This window comes from Crocodylus porosus, unplaced genomic scaffold (genome assembly GCF_001723895.1).
Source record: "Crocodylus porosus isolate Cpor-Errol unplaced genomic scaffold, CroPor_comp1, whole genome shotgun sequence".
Classification (NCBI taxonomy): domain Eukaryota; kingdom Metazoa; phylum Chordata; order Crocodylia; family Crocodylidae; genus Crocodylus; species Crocodylus porosus.
Window position 1 is genome coordinate 15873832 of NW_017728949.1, and position 14334 is coordinate 15888165.

Here is a 14334-nt window from a genome sequence, read left to right on the forward strand (position 1 = left end):
CTTTGGGCTTGGAGGATCGTCTCCTTAAGGAGTGACCACTCTCCTTGGACACCTGGCTCCCCTCCCCTCTGGGACCTCAGCGCTTCCCCAACTATCCTCCTTAGCTTGTTGCAGAGGGACTGTGCAGTGGAAGTAGGGGATCATCCAGGCAGGGACAAGGATGCTCATATCTGCTTAGCTTTTGTGCACATCTCCTCGTACCTTAAGGCACCCTTCAAAGGACATGGTGGCACCCCTAGCTGCCCAGCACCCTAGCCGAGATTCACTATAATACATTGTAGCAGTGCCTCCTTCTTAAGCAGCACATGTCCCTGTCACAACAGCCTCAGCACATCTCACAACAAATTGGTGATCACTTTGACTGGTAACCACCAGAAACCACATACTTCTGAATTCGTGCAAGTTTCCTGCAATTCTGCAGTCATCTGCTGGTCATTCCAGTTCTTCAGCACAATGCTCTCCCATCAATCAAACTGGTTTTCCAAACCCAGAAATAACTCTGCATCAAGGATAAACTGACCCAAGAACAGTCCCACAGAAGGAACTGGTCTACATATTCCTCATTGCCTCACATTTCAGACTACACTGTAAGAAATATCCCATAGCACATACAGTCTGACAACAAAACAAATGCTGAGCACCTGAGACAGAAAATGCCTGCTGTATACATGCAATGATTCACACTGTCCTGTAACAGATAGCTATATAAATACAGCTGCAGCATAGCATCATATCTAAAATAATATGCCACAGCTCAGGGCTAATTAGACCACCAGTGTATAAACAAGTCTTTAGGAGTTTAACCCTCAATTTCAAACAGTTGTTTGCAAAAGGGGAGGGGGGGATGGGCAGGGAGAGTACACCGCACTGAAGTGTACAAATAGACATGTAAGAATTTAGAGAGAGCTCTGCTTCCATTTTGGGTTTTTTATGTTTATCTGCAGCATTTTTCCAAATTTTTTCCAATTAACAAAGGTGGGCTATGCAAGAAATGATACAGTTTCCCACACCTTGTGGGAAAGCTACTGGTAAAACACTTAGAACAAGTTTTGCGCAAAGACTCGAGCTATATTATGCTGATCATTTAACTGACATGGAATGAAGCAGATCTCTGCCAGACTGCCGCAGCATGTGCAATTACCCAAGACACTAATGATTTTGCATATGCCTTAACTCTTATATATGCTTATATATTAATTAAAAGCATACAGTCCTGCATGGGGGCAAATACATTTAAGCTGACTCCTGCACGCTTAAAGAAAATAATTTCTGCTTCAGATATTTCTAAACGTAACCATTGTTCAACAAAGCCACAGGTAAGCCATAAATTCGTAGAAGTAACCAAAGGCTTTACGCTATGGATTATATACTAGGATAATTCTGTGAGAATGGGCCTGGCGGATACTATTTATCCGCTGTCTATGTTTGGGTGAAGCAAGTGCTGCATAGTTGGAGTGTTGCTTCCGTATGACTTCCAGATTAGCAGGCAATTGCATTATAAAATAATGGTGATTCACTTAGCGTTTGCAGTTGAGATGTAGATGCATCCCAGGAGAACAGACCAATATGGGCAGCAGGATTGGAATGTAGATCCACAACTGAATTTCCCACAGTACTTCATTATAGTATCACTCCCTGCTTTTAAGTGTTTTGTACTCTTAGCTCCACCTTGGAGTAGGCATATCTAATACATTACTTTGCTGTCAAACTTTTTTCACTTATCTTTCAATTAGAAGGATAATGAAAACAAGCAACATCTTACTTTCAATCAACTTTTCCATGTCAGGAAGCATCTGAACATTTGATTGAATCCAGGTTTTGAAATTGTTCCCTTGATTTAATCTCATCTTAGCCACTTTCTCCTGAGTCCAGGAAGATCTTACGCTGCTCAAAAGGGTAGATTTCCAACTGATATTTAGACTTCTTTAAGGTTCCTGAGAATATAAACTAGAGTTCCTGAGAAAACAGCCTCTATGCAACTAAGGTTGTCACTTGTCTGGAAGCGGTCTCTCTAGCCCACAAAGCCACTGAAAGATGTATTCAAGGTGATAAAAGACTCGACCTGTTCCTCTATTCCAGTTGTGTGTGGAAGTTTGTCCTTAAACTTTAACATATGGGTCCCAGTTAATAAAACCACATTTCATGGATTCGCTCTCAGAAACTTATGTTACAGTTAAGAACAGGAGTCAAACCTAGTGCAGTTAAGGATTGACATAACACCTCATCTGATGAATGGAGGAAGGGCTTTAATAACTACACCATAAATGAGTTTTAAAACAAAGTGACAGAAAAGACTCCTTTTCAATATTTAAATAAATGAGCTATCATTAAAGTCCAGTATATTTTAGCTGTAATAGCATCTCTCATCAATAGAAGCAGGAATCGGTCTCAATTTTTACAGCTTTGATTGGGTGTGGATCCATTTCTGAAGATGATCAACTGGGTACAGGTTAGTGTTGCAGTGATTTCTCTCTCTCAGAACACACCTTATCAGCAGCTCCATTGTTTTTTTATACTCTTCAGGTGAATGCCTTCAAAGTCTTCTTTCTTGTTGAATCAATGATTAAAATCCCAAACAAAGTGCATAGGGAGAGGGCCATTGTATTACAATTGCTAGCCACTTGGATTCTGTTTTGGGTCATCCAGTTGTGAAACTTGCTTTTGCAAGCTCTTGATGGGTCTGGAAGTTACCACTTAATCAACTGGGATGGAGCTTGATTGACTGCATGGGATACCTTGGGACATCAATCACAAGACACTGTTTTAGCTGTTTTAACAGTGGGGCAGAACCCAAAACATTCTGAACCAGATACAGTCTATAGAGACATCAAAAAAACCCAGACAGATATTGAATGCCTGTTCCAAGAAGTGACTTAAATCAGGGAAGAATGTGTCAATAAGGAAGATGCAATCATATAGCGACATGCAGTTATTTATGAATGGTTTAACATAGTAAAAACATCAGGTGTATTTACAACTAGCAGAGGAGATGAAAGCATCTGGGATTGCTTCATTTTGATAAGATTGTGACTAAGGTCATTTTTGTGCAAGATGCAACTATTATGAAATTTAAATGACCAAACTACAACATGTAGGTCCAGCCAAGCTTTCATGACCAGCAGTCCGCCATTTGATGCTCATGGATTATTTATGTAGCATCACCAAGACATTCTGGCATTACCATCAAGGCAGGTAGGGCAAGGTCATATCTTCTTGCTGGACATGCCTGTGCTACTTATTTACATTTGAGTTGGGAAGGCTCACAACTCCCCCTCATGAGCATAGGATTCAACTCTTAGAAGCAACTGCTGGGTCCTACATGCACAGATACATTGCATCAATACTAACAATATGCCAGTACTAGCATGCAAAACTACCATGGGTTGTAAGGCCACATTTATAATGCCAGTAGCAGTTGGAGACTATCGGAAAAGAGTTCCCTCCAGTGATGCTGTGTGGCATCTTTTGCTTAATCTAATCAATGAATTATGGATTCACTCACACAATAACAGTGTTTTGCTGAGATTTGAACTTTAAATCACCCAGACTTGTACAAAAAAGTTCACTTCTGTAGTTCTTTTGTAAGGATTGTGTAAGGTTTAGACACTGGAGCTTGTCTTGTTGAATGATAGCTGAGGACAAGTTAATTTAAATGTTAATTCCATGAACTGTGGGCTGGATTCCCACATTTAGTTACCCATTTGTTTTTTTTACCACCACAGGACCTGCTGCTATTCTGTGCGCTGCTCCTTGTATTTTACCCAGTTGTGCTTTTGTTACTCTGTTGGAACTGCAAAGTTTCCAAACTTCACTATCGAGGCTATTGACTATAAGGGTTTGTACAAAGGTAGCGTTGCTTACGCTGCGAGTTGCAGTATGCCCATCCTGTGGAGTATCAATCCCCCACACAAAAGTTAGATGAAGAGGAATTGTTATTGATTGTTGGGGAGACATTAACTTGACCAGCTGGAACCCAGATAGGAATTATAGACCAAGTCAGTCACCAAAAATTGCAGTATCTAGATGCTAGAAATAGAGAGGAGTCAAATTTGAATGGTAAGGCTACGGTAAAAATCAAATGAGCTTTTTGGGTCAAGGCTATATTCTCCTGGGTTATGAGTGGTAAGCATCCAGGGTAGCACTTTTACTGTGCTCATTTTGGGAACCAAGTTTTCCCATCTGCTCTTTGAATTGACCAGACAGGGTTGTCATTAGGTTTGGCTTGTTCCACCACTGCTTGTGGTCAGTAGTTTCTTCTATGCTGGCTTCTGCAGCCACTGCAAAGCGGTGCTGCCACTGGGGGGGAAGATCTAGTCCTGTTACTCTTTCCATGACATTGATCCATCTGCAATCTAATTTTGCAGACCCCAGGGACAGTTTTGGCTATGTTGCTGACACTGATGGGCCACTCAAGTTGTTTTAAAGGTTTGGGTGCCTTAAGGGCTGAGCAGCAATGCACTGCATGCATAAATACATTTTAAAAGTCTTGTTCCTTTGTATCACATCCCAGCTGAACATAGATTGCTGAATTAGAGAGATCTATTATGCCTTTAAGGATATTTATTCATTCCTAGGATCCCAACTCCTCTCAGCAGGGTCGGGGCAAACTCGGCTTTGTTTACTGGTAGGGCAGTCGGTTCACTGACCCAGAATTGCAAGGGAAGGGAAAAAGCAGCTGTGACTGAATGGCCATTAAATGTTTCAAGGTTTATTACTCAGAGGTCCCTCAGCTGAGAGGCTTGGAGTCCCTCACAACTTAGAATAGACAAAGATGTACCTGAATCTAAAAGCATTTGCTGCCTCAGCTTCCTTGGAGATGTCGGATCTTTCCAAAAGACCCGCACATCAGGCCATCCCCATTGATCATATGTTTTAGGTGCACAGATAGTTACGGGATGGATTGTGGAGATCAGGCTGTCCTAGCGTTCAGTGCTAGCAGGTGTATTTGGCAGGACATCATAGGCATTGCCTTGTGGGCTGCGCTCTCGGCATTCAGCCAAGTGGTGAAGGAGCTTGTGTGTGGGCAATCCATCAATGGCATCTCAGGATTCAAACTGTGTATGGCGCCAGTTGCTACAAGCCTTTTCAGATTCAAAAGTGCTAACTGTCAATCCATCTCAGTCAGCTGCATGACTGTATCGATACCTGTGACCACTGTGATAAGCAGCAATCTTTCCTCTAGGTTTGTGACTGTTAATTAATGCAGAGGTTACTTTATAGGCATCACAGAATCAGGTGAGCACCATATCCAGCAGGATTAGATCTGGAAAGTTAACAGCTTCATTTCATCATTTAAAGTTTCACTTCATTGTTTAAGGACAGCAACACAGCTGTTCTAAAACTCAGGGATGTCATGATTACACTGTTGTCCCCAAGGTACATTGGGAACAACTCCTGATAATTTGCCTAATAGATTTTCTTATCAAGGAAGAATTGTGGGTGTTCCCCAAGTGTGATAGTGTGCCTGGGTGCGTGCACCTGCTTAAGAGGGCAAGCAGCCAGAGAGATTCATATATAGGTCCCACAAAGCTTTCATGGCCAGCAAGTATGTTGAGAAACATGCACACCCTAGCCCCCTTGAAAGATATGGAGGCAAGGCAACTATATTTTCCTAGTCACAAATCAGGACACTCCATTCCTCTCCCCCACAACCCATCACTGCTCTCTGGTGCACTCAGCTGAGGCCAGAGCTTGGAGACAGCTGAATGTACCAGACAATGTGGGAGAGTGGGCAGGAGAAGAGGGAGATATTAAAACAGTCCCATTTTCAACGAGATCATCTTTTTTAATCACCTGACCTGGACATGCCACTGGATTGAGACAGAAGTGTTCATTTGCCCAAAACAACAGGACACCCAAGGCAAGTGTTTAAAATGGGACTGTCCCAGTGAAAACAGGTCACCCTAATGCGGGAAGTTCCTGGTTCTTAGGAGACAGTTACTGTTGCTTTGGCACAGTTCGGCACAGCAGCTATCAGTGGGGTAGGTGTAAAAGGAGCATACAAGAAATTCTCCAGAATGGATTCAACGGAGGACTTCCTCTGCTGCGCTGGCTAGAGGCAGGTGTTTTCCAATACAGGTTAGCAGGGTTTCAGTCATCATTAATAGACAATGTGAGGTGCCCAAGAACCAAGATGTTGAAGTATGAACTTTCCCAACCACAATTTTAGTTAGTTGACAGGCCCCTTAAAAAGCCTAAAATATCTTTTCACACCTCAGATAAGACAACTGTCATCACTGGCTCACCCAGGAATGAGGAAGAAACACCTGCTAAAAACCAGATAACCTCTAGTTTGAGCCTCAGGTGAAGGATCCCAGAAGTTTACCGTGGCTTTAAGTTCCTATTTTGAAGCTGTAGGAAAAGGGACCTGGCCCAGTTGGGTAAAAAATCCAAGACGGTGGGTGTGTGACATGCCCCACAGAGAATGATAAGGTCAAGAAGCTTGGTAGGAATGAGGGCAGAGCAAAAGGAAAGAGTATGGGGAAGTGTTGCCCCTGCCTAAGCATTTATGCATAGACTAATAGGAATAAGCCCTCTATTGCAGTGCCACAGCTGATGAAAGCCACCCTCTGCTCCCTGAGCCTGAGCAGTCAAAATAGACAAACAGATTGTGCTAGGAATTAGTTGGGAAATATAAAATATGTTCTAGTCAGTATAGGAGGGTGCATCTGTATAAGAGTCAGATTGGATATTCTTAACAGTGGAGGTATTTTTGCTTCTGCTAACAGTAGGAAATCCAGTGCTGAGGAGATTATGAGACTACCTCACAGACCCTCTGGGGAGGGTCCAGAGGAGCGCCACTTGCATGATCAGGAGGCAGCAGGGCAGGCCCTATGAGGAGAGGCTACGGGACCTGAACCTGTTCAGCCTCCACAAGAGAAGGGTAAATTCAGATTAGATATCAGGAGGCGCTACTTCACAGTCAGGGCGGCTAGGATCTGGAACCAACTTCAAAGCGAAGTGGTGCTGGCTCCTACCCTGGGGCTCTTTAAGACAAGGCTTGAAAATCAGCTTGCTGGGGTCATTTGAGCCCAGTACTCTTTCCTGCCATGGCAGGGGGTCAGACTAGATGATCTGCTCAGGTCCCTTCTGATCCTACTAACTAGGAAACTATGACTCCAAAAAGGAACAGTTATGAATCCTACAGTAACTTCAGTTTCAGATGTTGTAGTCTTTTGTGGGAAGACTGGTGAACAGACAGGGGTAGGAAACTGGTGAACAGACTTCTTGAGACATCAGGAGGAAGTCTTAAGCATCCCTAGTTACATGACAACCACGCCTAGAGCTGGGGAATGCCACCCTAGCCATTCTGGAGATGCATGGTGAACCAGTACCAGACTTGGTGGGTTGGTTGGCCTTTGGTAAGTCCAGCTTCAGTGCCACCCATGGACCCAATGGGAGACTAGTATCTGCTCAGCTTGAGGGATAAGATGAACACAGGAGAGGATGGTGCAGAATACATCTTTTAGATCAGTTGAGCTTTTAGGACAGGACGGCATGTGCAAACTGAGGCTCATGTAGGTTTTAGTACCCACTATGATTCCAGACAGAGAGGCCTTCCAGGGCCAGCATTGTGTCACTGCTGGAATCTGATGCTCTGAAGTTGGTCCCCCTTTTGTAATAAACAAGATATGGGCACGTTATCAGTATTGGTGTGCAAAGGCACTGAGCTCCTGCCCTGAAGCTCAGAGCAGCCTCTCCCAATTCGTTTTAAAGCTGCAGGGCATATAGGATGCCACGTGTCTAAGCAAGCAGCTCTGTCCTATGGTTAGTGCAGGTCTTTACTTGGTTCCATATTCACTGTGGAAACCTTAGGCAGCACCTATCAGTTCATCTGTGCGCTAGATGGGGCCAGGGATCCTTAACTAGTTGATCATAGGACAGACAGGGTTTGAAGGTGGTAGATTGTGACTCTGCCAGGAACTCCAAACAAGTGAAAACATCAAAGGAAATCAATCCCGATGGCATTTCTCCAGCAGTAGCTGTTTAGAAGTAGAAGAAACAAAAGACTGTTTTGAAAGCTTCCTCAAATGTGAGAAATGTAGGAAGGGATAGCTAGACTAGCATCTGCAGGGTCAATCAGCTCTAGGTTCCTAGAACAGGCCTCTCAGTGCCAGAAACACACTCAAAGTACTAGTTTCCTAACAGAAAGAAACAAACACTAACCTAATCATCAAGGACCCATTTATACATGAAGAGGCTTCAGGATGCATGAAGAGGTTTATACACATCAAGATCCTACCTGTACCCACAGACAGCAACGTGAAATCAAGGGAAGCTTCAGTCAGCCCTTTCATTTGTGCCTTTGTGTTGAGTATTCTGAGAGGCATCATACAGAAACAAAGAAATTCAGGCTGTGATTTTGCTCCAAACACTGCTGGCCAAGATAATACATTTGTCTGCTATGCACCCCCCACCCCCCAACTGAAGCAAATACAGGAAGAACTGACATTTAAAGTGCACCACAATTTATAGTAAATGATTCCTACCATCTCAGATTATAAGAGGTGTTTCATGGGAGGAAAAAATGTAACAAATGTTAAAAAAAAAAAAAAAAGCTTCGTGCTGCTGAACAAAAGGGCAGGAGCTAAATCTAAACGTTTCGTCTCTTGTTTTTTTTATGGCCACATTAAAGTTTAAGCTTTTGGAAGGGCTGTTAATGAAGAGCAATCACTAGCATCTGTGGAATATGATTCCCCTGTGCCATTTACCACCTCCTACAATCCATCAACTCTATCTTTGCTGCAGATCTCCTTGGTCAAGTCTCATTTCTGGTTGGGGAAGGAAGGTAAAGTGAGAGAAAGAAAAATAGTTCATCTAAATCACACAAAACCACATGCCTTCTTGTAAGGAAAAAAGCCAGCACTGGTAGAAATGCAGAGAATGCATCTGCCTGCACAGGTGAAGGCATTTGCTTGTCCCTATCTGTGTGGGGAGAAGTTCCCAACAAGTAAAATCACTAATTCCTTAAAAAAAAAAAAATTAAAAAAATATCAGGACAGAAGGGACATCAGAAGGTAATTTAGCCCAACATGCAGCTCAAGGCAGGATCATCGCTGATTAAATCAAAGTCTAGCATTTGTCTAAACATTTGAAAACTTAGAATGATGCAGATTCCAAAATTTCTGTGGGTAGCCTGCACCAATGCCTAGTCACCCTCATAATGAAAAAGTTCTTCCTAATATCCAACTTAAAATTTCCCTTACTGACATTTAATACTATTGCACATAACTCTGTCCCTTGAATCCCCATCTCTGTCTATCACCATCCTCTTTGCAACAATCCTTCAAATATCTAAAAAATGTTAACTAATCCCTCCTCCCTTCCATCCCTGCCCCTGACATTCTCTCTTCATCAGACTAAATAATGTCTGCTTTCAGTGCTTCTTCATGAAATTGTGTTTCCCTGGCCTCTGATCATTTTTGTCTGTCGGACACTAATTCTATATCCTTCTTGAAGTGTGGGGCCCAAAACTGGATATAGGACTCTAAATGAGGCCTCACTAGTACTAAACAGAAGAAAAAAATCACTTCCTTTGACTTGCAAATGACACTACAGTTAATACAACCTAGCATACTATCGGCTTTTTTTGCACAAGAGCACACTGTTGGCTCATATTCAGCTTAGGGTCCACCATAACTCCCATGTCCTTTTCTGCAGTACTGCAGTCTGGCCAGAAGAACCAAGCCTACCCCACACTTCTAGGGAATGAAATGCTACACAACTTAACCATTGGGCTTGGATCTCATCCCTACTCCCAACACAAATTAGTGTTCCCCCAAAACCCAAAGGAAATTACACAGGTTCATGCAAGGCAAAGATATGATCCACAAGCAAGAGTTAAGAGCTTCCCATCTTCGCTCCTAGGATAAAAGCACAGCTCCTGATCAACACAACTGACCATTCTTAAGGTTGTTTGCCATCAGGTAAGCTAGCATGTGAAGTGTGGGTTATACATACCCATAAGCTTGTATTAGTAACAGTGCACCTTGATTTACAAGAAGCAAAGAAAGGCAGCTTTGTTGAAGCAGGATGAAGTTTTCTAGAGCAACAGGCTCATAAAGGCAAAGGGCTTGCAGTACAGTTCTAGAAAACAGACAAAGCTTAAATTGTTAAGGCCCATAAAAATAAAGCTTCAGTTCTTCCCCTTGTTTCAAAATATCTTTTCCCCTGCAAAAGAGGAGAAAGAAGAGGAGCAATTTTTCCCAGCCTCCAGAAAAACCGGTCAACTTCTCTACTTGAAAGTAGGTAAGGAAGTTTTAAGTACTTGTCACCCATCACCACACATAGTAAGTGCAAGGGCAAAGGCTAAAAAATAAAAAAATGGTTTTGAATGTTTATTTGACATCTTAACAGAGAAATGTTCCCAGAAGAGATACCCCCCTCTCCTCCCCCCAGCCTCCACAAGATGACTAGAATAGTTCTGGAGCATTGTTGAAGTTCCTATTTTGACCAGCCTTAGCTACATCAAAATGTGCCAACTCTGAGTGGTGCAGGAAAAATATCCATATCCAAATATTTCATCTAAATCCAGATAAAACATTTGAAGTGCATTGATTTTCTCACCCCAACTCTTTTTTCCAAAACATGGTCAAGTATTTGTAATTCTTCACTATTTTTTTCTCCTTAAATCAGATGTATGCAACAACACTTACTTCACCACAAAAACACTGAATGAACCTAAACAAGGGCAAACTGAGCTCACTCTCTGGACTGGGAAAGGTCTTCTTTCATTTTTGATCACCACAGCCCAAGCTACAGACAGAGCATTTTAAAGCCTTTCCAGGCTGCCTGACAGATACGGGCAGGAAGTGGTTGTGCTGTCTCACAAGAATGAGATTTTGACCATTTTTCCTGTCCTGTGTCAGGATGAAGAGTCAACACTTTTAAAGACTTGTATAAAACAGGATTATAATTCAAATGATCAAGTTGTTTTTAGTGTTTAAAAGGAAGCTTGGGCCTGAAAAATGGAACTTGTTTGTTTTGAAGCTTCCCAAAACTCAGTAGTTTTGGTTTCAACAAATCAGCTAAATGTCTTTGCTAGAAAATATTTGAAGTCCCTGACCAGCTCCAGCAAAACAATTTATAGGCATTCTTTGAAGTGCAACACAATTAATATAATACAGCATACCTGAAGAATTATGAATCGCCCCGTATGGAAGTGACATCAACTTTATTACCACTCTTCCCTTCTTCCAGGTCTAGAGGAGCCCTCAATACACAAAGGTTATTTACTGGGTTAATGACCTGGACTTTAAAATATCTGTCTGGGCATACTTAGCTAACTGTCTTCACAGAAATGAGTTGATTCAGCTCCTAATGCAGTAATCGGAAACCATACGAAAGAAATTAGCTATGAATGCACCTAATCACTTAAGACAAAATTCACAGTGCATGCTGTGAGGTACAGTTTTCATTATAAACTTTACACCCATTTAGGCAATGTTTAATATTCAGGTGAGTTATGGATTCTCGCATTACACAACCATGAGGAGGAAAAGTACTGGAGCAAGCAAAATAAAGTTAGGTCATAATAAGGAGCATACGTAAAGGCTAAACAAAGAGACCTTGAAGATTAGCTTATCGGGAGACAGCTGGAGAAAACACGTTTAGTATAGCAAGACTCCAGGGTGCGTTACTGTCAGACTGCCAAGAATGTATTGAGGGGGGAGGCTGATCTGCGTCTCTAACGGAACCTGCGTCCTTTTTCTGTTGAGTATCAGCCACCTCTTGCTGATCTCCCGTGGCCATGTAAAATAAAGTGCTTCTGTTAGCCAAACAGTGATCCTGTTGTGATTTCCCCATCAACCAGAGCCAGCACTCTTTTCATTATGACTCCTCATTAGCATACACTTTTCTATCTGTTGTATTTAGACAACAAACCTCAACGCTTAGACAAAAGTTATAATATCCCTGCAAGGACAGAAGTGAAGCATTAACTATTTTGATGATTAAAAAACTCCTTTAACTTGGCATATCCAAACAACTAATCACATCATAACATACAGTTCTGGCTGAGCTGGCTCCAGAGACTTCTTGTGTTCACTCCATTTAAACTTTAAGCCCACTTTTCTATCCCATATACTGCTTCATTAATATTCTAGCAGTTACCTCAAAAGCCAGGTTTAATCATTTAGAATTGTTAGTGGATTCTTTTAATGTTTTACTCACTAGTGCAAGTTTAAAAAAGACCTTCACTGTTACAACAAAGGGTTTACTAACCAGGCAAAAGTTCCCAGCTGGGACTAAAGATGGTACTATCTATTTTTCAAGCCATTCATTCACTCACTCAATCAGAGAACTGAACCCTGCCAACAGTGAAACAGCCCCTATACCAAAAGCAATATCCCAAGCATAACTCAACTGATGTTTTGCTTTTGTAATAGCCATTTTAGAAAGGCATTACATTTTCCTAGCCATCCCAAATTTTAACCATCTACCCATTATAGCTGTATTCATTAGTGTGTCCCTTCTGGCTCTGCTGAGAACATACTCCCTTATTAGGAATACTCTTACAAAACTGTAAGATGAGTCCCTCTTCCTTGCCCTAATCTTTACATTTCCCACCTGCCTCAGCTCTGCAATCTTTCCTTCCGTTGCTCGCCTTTTTCATCTTTATACTTTTACAGTATTCTCATCCAACCTGTAAGGTAGTAATATCAGACAGGGGACACCATTTGCCTTGTGGAACGCACACATAGCTTGCAAAGACTTGTGCCAGGCTTGAGGGTCACATAGCTGTTAGCCTGTGCTAATTAGCTCAGTGGCTCTGTCTTCATCCACAATGCAGAACGATCTTCAGCAGGTATGGCTTGCACGTATGGGCTGTCTCTTTTTGTCCTTCACCAACACAGTGAATTTGTCAGCACACATCAAGGTATCGGTGCATCTGCTAAGAATGAGTGCTGCACAGTGCTTTTCCATAACACCTCAAAATTGTTTGAGTCAGATATTTTTGGATGAGGTCCCCCAGCCCAGGTTCCCCCACCCAACTGGGAAAATTGTTAAAACCAGCCCCTTAAGACTAATTTTGGTTTTGATGAAAAAGGAAAAATATACATTCATTAAAAGAAAGAAAGAAATTTGCCACAGGATTCCTGGCTAGGTAAAGGAAGTCTTATCTGGGTTTTCGGCAAATTTAGTAATAAAAAAACCAAACAAGGAAGAGTCAGGCAAATGGACAATTGCAAACATGTTAAATTTAATATTAAAGTCAGTCTCAAAGTCCTTCACAGTAACCATTTAATACTGTTCTTGAAGCACACCCCCAACCTGATGAGAATATGTGTTGCACTGCAGTCATTTAACATAAACTGCTACTAAAGCAAGCACCAAATGCATTGCCCTAGTCATTGATATATAAAGGAGGGCTACATTCTGACCTCACTACTAGAAGTAGCTGACAAACACTAATTTGTCATCGTTATGGACTCTGACAAAGTTGACCAGCTATACTCCTTACTGCAGCTTAAATGGGAGATTAGCCCAAGTAAGCGGTATAAGAACCCTTAAGTATTTATGCAAACAGTTATCTTAGATAAGGTTAAGCTATTAGAGAGGAATTTTCACGTTTCACAGACACTTGCAGAGGTGGCTCATTTACAGTAGGGATATTAGGAATTTCATTATATAGCAACTGAATTCACAAGTCTGTTTTGCTCAGTTCATCTCCACAATTTTAAGAATAACGACTCTGTAAGGAAAGAAGTGCCCTTCTTTCTGGTGATCTCTTTGAAAACAGAGAAGACAGTTCAAATACACTGACCTCTTGTGAGCACGTAGTTCATTTGACTTCAGTTTGGTCCTTCCACAGCCAGTCCTCTCCAAAAATCCAAAGGGTGAGTTTCAGTCCTCTCCCAAGCCAACTCCATAATCCCCCTCCTCTGCAGGGCCTTCTCCCCATGGGTATAGAGAAGTCCTCTACCCCGTGGTGATGTGGGGGGGATGTCACCACATCTGTCTGAGAACACACAGGTGTGCTCACACCTTCCCAGTACTACAGGCTCCAATACACAGCACCCATCTGCACCAGCCTCAGATACTAGCTCCACATTGTTTTCAGCAGTGCTTTCTGTGCTGACTGGCTTCACCTGGCCTTTTCACAACTTCTCCCAGAAATTGCTGCTCTCATATGTTTACATCTTCCTCAGACAAACCATCCTAAGGCTCCTTCTCTTGTAGCACAACCTCCACAGGGAATCATGCTGACCCAAGCTCTGTCAGCTCTCACAGCTTACTGCCGTTCTTCCTAGCCATAAGGAACCACTTAGAAAGATGGGTCAGGTTATTTGGTAGAGTCACCACTAAGAGCCTCAGAGGCAAGTGGGAAACCAA

General features: G+C 42.2%; 1 long non-coding RNA gene across 3 annotated transcripts in view; it reads right to left on the minus strand.

Annotated features, from left to right (window-relative positions):
• LOC109323232 overlaps nt 1–13876 on the minus strand; it is a 192473-nt gene extending 178597 nt beyond the window's left edge. The window contains exon 1 of one of the 3 annotated variants that reach the window (XR_002104588.1): nt 13766–13876. This is a non-coding gene — a long non-coding RNA (uncharacterized LOC109323232). Of the gene's footprint in view, nt 1–8242; nt 8486–12006; nt 12106–13765 lie in introns of those variants that run through there. The other 2 variants (XR_002104587.1, XR_002104589.1) reach the window with 2 other exon arrangements.
• Between the last annotated feature and the right edge of the window lie 458 nt (nt 13877–14334).